Below are 8,719 nucleotides of genomic sequence, written 5' to 3'. Positions count from 1 at the left end.
AAATAACAGAGCCATGTAGTTATTTGCAGTCTTCTTCACAAAGGCTATTATTTACAGTCTAAATCATGGATCTTCAAACTTTGCAAACAAAGGGCCAGTTTACTGTTCTTCACAATTTTGGAGGGCTAGACTGTGGCCAGTGGGAGTAGAAAATGCCCCAGTGCCAGTAAACAATGTCCGTGGTTAGTAGGAGGAGGAGGAATAGTGCCCCCTTCGTTGATGTCATCGAACGGAAATGTTGATGGTATCAGTCAGAGGAATACAGCCCAATCGTTGGAGTTAGTGGCAGCAATAGTGCCCAATTGTTGGTATCAGTGGGAGAAATAGTGCCCCATCGTTTCTGTCAATGGGAGGAGTTGTGTTCCAATATTTATATTAGTGGGAGGAATAGTGACACATTGTTGGTGTCAATGGAAGGAATAATGCTCCATTATTTATATCAGTGAGAGGAATGGTGAATTATCACTGATGTCAGTGGGAGGAAGATTGCCCCATTGTTGGTGTCAGTGGGAAGAATAGTGCCCCATCATTGGTGTCGTTGGGAGGAATGACGCCTAATCAGCGTTTTCAGTGAGATGAATAGTGCCTTATATCAGTGGAAGGAAAAGTGCCCCAAGGGCCAGATAAAGGCAAGCAAAAGACCTTATCTGGTCCGCAGGCCACACTTTGGAGACCATTGGTCTAGATAATGTTTATTCATTTAAATAATCATTTTAAACATCCATTGTGTTTTGAGGGGGTTCCACAGGCCATCCTTTCTAGGGCTTAAATAATGCAGGACTACAGAGAAAAAAAAACAGGCTCACAGCTTGATGAGGTCAACAGAAAAAAACAAGGCCCCAGCAGCCCATGTTCCCAGATGGAACCTTTGACAAAAAAAGTGTAACAAGAAAAGGCCAGTTTAGCTAGACGAAAATGTAATTATTTGGCCTCAAAACCAAACAATATGACTGGTGGAATTCCAATACAGCTCACCATCCGAATAACACCATTCCTACAGCAAAGCATGGAAGTGGTAATACCCTGGCGGCCAGGTGGAAAGCAGTTAAATACAGTATAACCGAATACTGTATGTGCATTATATAAAAAGGATAATTACCGTATTTATCGACGTATAACACGCACTTTTTTCCCCTTAAAATCAGGGGAAAATCGTGGGTGCGTGTTATACGCCGTTCCCCGCTATTTTTGTGATCTATCGGAGCGATCGCCGCCGACATTCACATAGCGTGTATTTTTAAATATGGCGCCGCAGAGTTCGGAGGGACTCGGCGGCGCTGAACGAGCGCCGCCGAGAACACAGTGACTGGGCGGAGCCGAGATACACATAGCCGAGGGTTCTCGGCTCTTCTCGGCGCCGTTCACAGTCCCGCCATTGGACCTCTGTTATGTCCATCATAGGGACTGGGCGTGACTGTGAACGGCGCCGAGAAGAGCCGAGAACCCTTGGCTATGTGTATCTCGGCTCCGCCCAGTCACTGTGTTCTCGGCGGCGCTCGTTCACCTGAACAAGCGCCGCCGAGTCCCTCCGAACTCCGCGGCGCCATATTTAAAAATACACACTAAACTTGTGTATGTCGGCGGCACTGGAGACAAGGCTGCACTGACCACTGGGGACAAGGCTGCACTGGGGCAAAGCTGCACTGACAATTCTGCACTGGGGAAAAGCTGCACTGACAAGGATGCACTGGGGCAAGGCTGCACTAACAAGGCTGCAGATGAACACTGATGAGGCTGCATTGATGGGCATTTAAACGTAAGTTTTTTTTCCTTAAACTTCCCTCCTAAAAGTTTTTTCCCTTCAAATTCCCTCCTAAACTTGGGGTGCGTGTTATACGCCGATAAATACGGTATTTGTACAGGCATACCATGTATGCAGATACTTTTAGCTTACGTTCTTTCCCTTATGGAATGCTGGAACTGGGTTGTTGTCAAAATGGAACGGAATGTCATAGAAAAGAACTATCACAAACAATGCTTCATATCTGCATGCTGCTATTCACTTTTAGGACCCTAAAGTTATTTTCCTTACACACAGCCAAGATGTAGAAGAAACACTGCAAAAGGTAAGTACATCACAAAAGAAAATCCCACACTAGCTGGATGCGCCTACCCACCTGATGTGGCCACTCGAAAAAAAAAAAAATGTAGAACTTTGTTCCAGTAATTTTTTTCAGTTTTACCACCTCACTTAGATACACCTGCAATGATCTTAGATACACCTGACAAATGACAATGATCTTATAACTATCCCAGAGTAGACTGAAACATGTATGAATATTATAATATGACATAGACTTGTCTGCCTGCTAATCAGATTTGGGGAGAGGGAAGGTGTCTATAAGCTCTGCCAAACTTTGTATATTTCACTTCCCGCTTACCGAGGTACCTAAAAAAAATGTTTAAAAAAAAAAAAAAATCGGAGAACCTTATTTTATTGCAGCTTACCAGTCCTTTGATGTAGTGACTGCTTTCGTTTTCAGGAGCATTTTCAGCAGAAAACAGAAGATACAGTATCTGTTGATCTTTCCAGAAATCCATTGTCCTTGTCACTTCCAGTGGGCTTTACTGGAGGTATAAAACATGTTATCTTTCTTCTGCAAATTACAAATCCTCCCCAACTACTACGTAGTGGAAATGAACAAAGTAGGCATAATTGTAGCCCAGCCTGAGTGACAACCAAGACTTCCACCATTAAAGTGCTAGTAAACTCTGTTATACCACTTATACCTACATGTAGGTACTGTGAATATCTCCTAAACTTGCACCGTTTATATATTCAGAGTGCATGCAGTCAGTGACATCACCGAAGCATGCGCTCTGAAGGTCTGGTATACAGTTCTGGGGCAAGATGGAAGCCCTCTCAACGGTGGCAGCGTGGCACTAGAGGGCTTCATTTTGAGGTAAGTCTTTCATAATGTGCTAGTATGCGATGCATACTGGCATATTATGACATTGCCTTTCAGGGAATTATTTATTTTTTCTTCAACTGCAGTTTACTACCACTTTAATAAAGTGGAGTGAGAAAAGCCACCTAGGACAGGACAAGCCTTATTTAAAGGATTAATGGGAAATTAAAAAGAAAAAAACCCTGAAAGAATACAAATTAATGCAGCCACCACCACCACATCTAAGGTCTAGTAAGCTGCAATATAGATTACATTTTTGTTTTAAGGTTTAGATATGCTTTAATGCTAGCCCTACACAAGGCAGTTTTAAAGAAAATTAAAGCACATTAAACCTTACTTCAGTCACGAAACTATAGAAAAGTTTATAGAAACTTACCACTATCCCTACTATGTAGATATTTATATATGAACTGCTGGTAAAGATTGCCTTGATTCGGTTTCAAACCCTTGTGATTTGAAGCAGTTTGAAAATTGCAGTGTATATGGTCGGTCTCTGCCACCTAATTTTATTTTGTTCAAACACAGCTTAAAAAATAAAAGCGGAGGAAAGGGTAATAGGCACTGCAATACATAAGAAATATTTCTCGATTATTAAGCAACCTCTGAATTCCAATCGCTCTTTGTAATTTATTTATGTATTTGCATTAATAATCAAGGTTTTACGGCCAATCTATTTTCACTTTATACGTTTTTTTTCCGCTCCATCAATTTGCTACTGAGTAGCTACTGCAAAAACGTGGTTTGATAACTAAGTGGCTTAATTAGGAAAATTCAGCTTTTCACCCAGAGGAAATAATTTTACTCCAGCGTCAATGACTGGTGGTCATACCCAGACATCACATAAACCTCTGTGCAGTTTAACATGATTAATTGTCGCTGCTAAGAGACTTACAAGGTGTTTTACAGGCTAAAATGAACCAGTTTCTTGCAATGTTAATGAAATGATTGAATGCTGAATGGCTTTCAATTTTACGCTGATGCGAGAAGAAACGGCTGTACCTGTATGGGCATGGAAACCAAGTAAAATACAGACTTCAACAGGCTTGATTTGTGGAACTTCAAAGTGTGTCTTTTTTCACATAAAGAAATACCATTGATATTTTTAGACCTCAGTAATTACTATCAACAAGTGAGATAATTGAGTTGATCAAATTATGAATAGGTATAGTATTTTAGAATATAGGAAAGTGTAAAGTATGTAGTGTTACATGATACAAGTTTTTAGTGGGAAATTTTTACATGACAATTCATTTTTTGATTAATATACACTATATTGTCAAAAGTATTGTGACACCTGCCTTTAGCTGCACATGAACTTTAATGGCATCCCAGTCTTAGTCCGTAAGGTTCAATATTGAGTTGGCCCACCCTTTGCAGCCAGAACAGTTTCAACTCTTCTGGGACGGCTGTCCACAAGGTTTAGGAGTGTGTCTATGTGAATGTTTGACCATTCTTCCAGAGGCGCATTTGTGAGGTCAGGCACTGATGTTGGACAAGAAGGCCTGGCTCGCAGTCTCCGCTCTAATTCATCTCAAAGGTGTTCTATCGGGTTGAGGTCAGGACTCTGTGCAGGCCAGTCAAGTTCCTCCACCCCAAACTCGCTCATCCAAAGTTTTTGTGTTATCATTCATATTCTCTGAAAAATGGCCAATAACTCATAAATTCTGCCAGGGTATGTAAACTTATGAGCACAAATATATATATATATATATATATATATATATATATATATATATATATATAGTAATTTGACTGATGTTTTAAATTTGCGATAAGTCTTCTCTCTTCGTAACAGGGAAAACCATGGCCTCTTTGGCCAAAAAGGGGCTATTAGGATAAGAACGGTTTCTTCTAGAAGAAACTTCCGGAGGATATGATTTCAATTTACAAATACCGGACTGGTGACCGCACAATAGGGAAAAAACTTTTTCGCAGAAGAGAGTTTAACAAGACTCGTGGCCACTCATTAAAATTAGAAGAAAAGAGGTTTAACCTTAAACTACGTAGAGGGTTCTTTACTGTAAGAGCGGCAAGGATGTGGAATTCCCTTCCACAGGCGGTGGTCTCAGCAGGGAGCATTGATAGCTTCAAGAAACTATTAGATAAGCACCTGAATGACCACAACATACAGGGATATACAATGCAATACTGACACATAATCACACACATAGGTTGGACTTGATGGACTTGTGTCTTTTTTCAACCTCACCCACTATGACTTACGGTATTGGCCTGATCGGCGGGAAGGTGTAACAGAGGCCGAATGGCCACGGATTTGCCAGATCATCGATCCCCAATGATTGATCCGCTGGGTTTAGAGAAAAGAAATTCTCTGTCATGCGATTGTTCTGATCTGCGAACAGGTGCACTTCGGGACATCCCCATCTGTTGGTGAGACAAAGATTTTGGGATGAAGGGACCGATTGTCTCGACGTACCCGGTAGAGGCTGAGAAAATCTGACAGACAGTTTTGTGTCCCCTTCAGGTACACTGCTGTAATTGAGGCTAGATTCCCTTCTGCCCATGATAAAATCTCCTTGGCGATAGATTGAAAGTCTCAAGAATCTTTGAAAGGCTGGATGAATAGGGATGTGCAGATAGGCACCCCTCAAATCCAAAGTGGCTATGAAGCAGTTTGGGTAAAGCAAGATTTTGATTGAGAATACCGTCTCCATGTGAAAGTGCTTGTACCTGATCGAACGGTTTAGAGACCGAAGGTTAAGGATAGTTTCCTGACGGCTTTCTGATTACAAATACTGTATATGGGTATAAAATCCCTGGCCCTGATCCGACCAGGGTACCAGGATCAGAACCTTTTGATCTATCAAGTCTCCAATTTGGAGACCCAAGGCCCTTGCTTTTACCCGATCTTGGGGAGGGAAGGTAACCAATAATCGCTCTGGTGGCTGGCAAGAAAATTCCAGCCTGTACCCATTGGTCACTAGGTCCAGGATGAATGGACTTGAGGTGACTGCTGCCCACTGTGGGAGAAAAGCCCTCAATCTTCCTCCCACTGGGAGACATGAAGCACTGTGGCTTGCCGGGTTGTGGAGGAGGGTTAAACAAGACGCCCCCTCTACCTCTGCCCTTGTACCCTGTCCAATGTTTTTTGGGCCTATTGTCCCTTTCTCTAGGACCCTGCTGCCTACTTTGGGCACGAAAAAAATTTCTGGCTGTCGGCTTTTGTCTATCAGCCGTGCGTTCCAGTACCTCTTGCAGACCTGGGCCAAAAAGATGATCACCTGTTAAGGGAAGACCACATGGGCGCAACTTTGAGGCAGCATCGCCTGACCAGGTTTTAGGCCATAGGCTTCTTCTGGCTGAATTCACAAAGGCCGAGGTCCTAGCTGTCATTCTTACTGACTCTGTGGAAGAATCAGCCAAAAACCCCACTGCACGAAAGAGGAGAGGGAAAGATTTCAGAATCTGTTCTCTATCCCTGGGCCCTGTATCTGACCCTGATTCTTCCGGAGAAGAATGAGCAGATCCAGCTTCAGCCTCAGAGTCTTCACTCTCCGCACTCTGCTGTGGAGCGCTAAGACCGACTGACGTCCTAACTGGAGATGGACCCTTTGAGGGGCCTTAAATATTGTCAATTAGAGTCTTAAACGAGCTAAACATAGACGTAAGCTCATCTCTAAAAGATGTCAACATTTCCTGACAGGAGACTACTGGGTCATCCTTAACCTGTCTATACAGGTGTGGCAAACTGCTTTGCTCCATGAGGAGCTCAATTTGTTTCCGCAAACCGCGCATTTCCTTTTTGGTGGCTGCACTTGGGCCTTGTCCTAAATCTTGGCCTGCAAGAGAACAAATGACCCCAATAAACTTTATGCCACAGACACTCTATAACACCCCGTGCAGGAGGAAAGGAAAAATGTGCCCCCTTCACCTAGTTCCTACTGGTTACAAGCGGGAGAACACTCACAGGATGTGCAAATAAAATACACTTCAGGCTTACCTGTGAGGTGCTGGTGTTAGGACCTGCTTCCCCTGCCTGTGCAGGTATAGCAGAGGAGTCCATCACACCCCTGCAGTGGTCCGCAGCCTCTGCCGAGTTTCACTTTCTTAAACACCAGCCTCCCAGCGTCCCTGTTCGAGCCGTTTTAGAGACAGGAATTAGTGCCTCCGGCACCAACTGATGACGTCACACGCCCCGGAAGTGACCCCGTCGGGTACTTCCTGTGGGCCAGCTTGGAATGTATAAGATCCACCCCTTTACCTGCGCAGCTTCCTCTCTTCCCCTGCACACTCCAGCCACACTGTTTAACAGGGAGAGAACAGCTGACTGCCACCATGCGGCTCGCGGACCGGAGCTCCAACGTACACCACGGTGCTGGCATTCCCCATGCACTGAGAAGCAGGGACAGCAGCCACAAGCCTACTCCCCTGGTGGATGTGCCTCTCTGGGACATAAGAAGAAGGTAGGAATACCACCCCAAAATGCCACAGGAGCCACGCTCATGAGACCCAGGGGAACCAGTTCCAGGAAACATGTTATCCTCCATCTGGAGGAATCACTAATACTGACATGGGGCCTGGAGGGCCGCCCTTTTATCTGGTGGGGGTTAATGTGTTTCCAGTCCTGGTAGGAGGAGCCCTAGGTCTCATGGCTGTCCTGGAAGATGCTTAGAGAAATAATTATTTGATCCCCAATGAATCAGCAAGATTTCTGGCTCCTGGTTGTCTTCTATACAGGTAATGAGCTGAGATTAGAAGTATTCACTTAAAGGGAGTGCTCCTAATCTCAGCTTGTTACCTGTATAAGACACCTGTCCACAGAAGCCATCAGATTCCAATCTCTCCACCATGGCCAAGACCAAAGAGCTGTCCAAGGATGTCAGGGACAAGATTGTAGACCTATGCAAGGCTGGAATGGGCTAGAAGACCATCACCAAGCAGCTAGGTGAGAGGGTGATAATAGTTGATGTGATTGTTCGCAAATGGAAGAAACAAATAACTGTCAATCTCCCTCGGTCTGGAGCTCCATGGAAGATATCTCCTCGTGGAGTTTCAATGATGATGAGAGCAGTGAAGAATCAGCCCAGAGCTACACGGGAGAATCGTGTCAATGATCTCAAGGCAGCTGGGATCATAGTCACCAAAAAAACAATTGTTAACACTCTATGCCGTGAAGCACTGAAATTCTGCCACGCCGTAATGTTCCCCTGCTCAAGAAAGCACGTGTACAGGCACGTCTGACGTTTTCTAATGAACATCTAAATGATTCAGAGGAGAACTGGGTGAAAGTGTTGTGGTCAGATGAGACCAAAATCGAGCTCTTTGGCATCAACTCAACTTGCCGTGTTTGGAGGAGGATTGCTGCCTATGACCCCAAGAATACCACCCCCAACAAACATGGAGGGAACATTATGCTTTGGAGGTGTATTTGTGCTAAGAGGACAGGACAACTTCACTGCATCAAAGGGACAATGGACAGGGCCATGTACCATCAAATCTTGGGTGAGAACCTCCTTCCCTCAGCAAGGGCATTGAAAATGGGTCGTGGATGGGTATTCCAGCATGACAATGACCCAAAACACATGGCCAAGGCAACAAAGGAATGGCTCAAGAAGAAGCACATTTCTCCAGACCTTAATCCCATAGAAAATTTGTAGAGGGAGCTAAAGGTTCGAATTACCAAACATCAGCCTCTAATTATTAATGACTTGGAGAGGATCTGAAAAGAGGAGTGGGACAAAATCCCTCCTGAGATATGTGCAAACCTGGTGGCCAACTACAGGAAACGTCTGACCTCAGTGATTGCCAACAAGGGTTTTGCCACCAAGTTCTAAGTCATGTTTTGCGAA

Source organism: Aquarana catesbeiana, linkage group LG12 (genome assembly GCF_042186555.1).
Source record: "Aquarana catesbeiana isolate 2022-GZ linkage group LG12, ASM4218655v1, whole genome shotgun sequence".
In the NCBI taxonomy this organism is placed as follows: Eukaryota; Metazoa; Chordata; class Amphibia; order Anura; family Ranidae; genus Aquarana; species Aquarana catesbeiana.
This window is presented reverse-complemented; position numbering follows the sequence as displayed.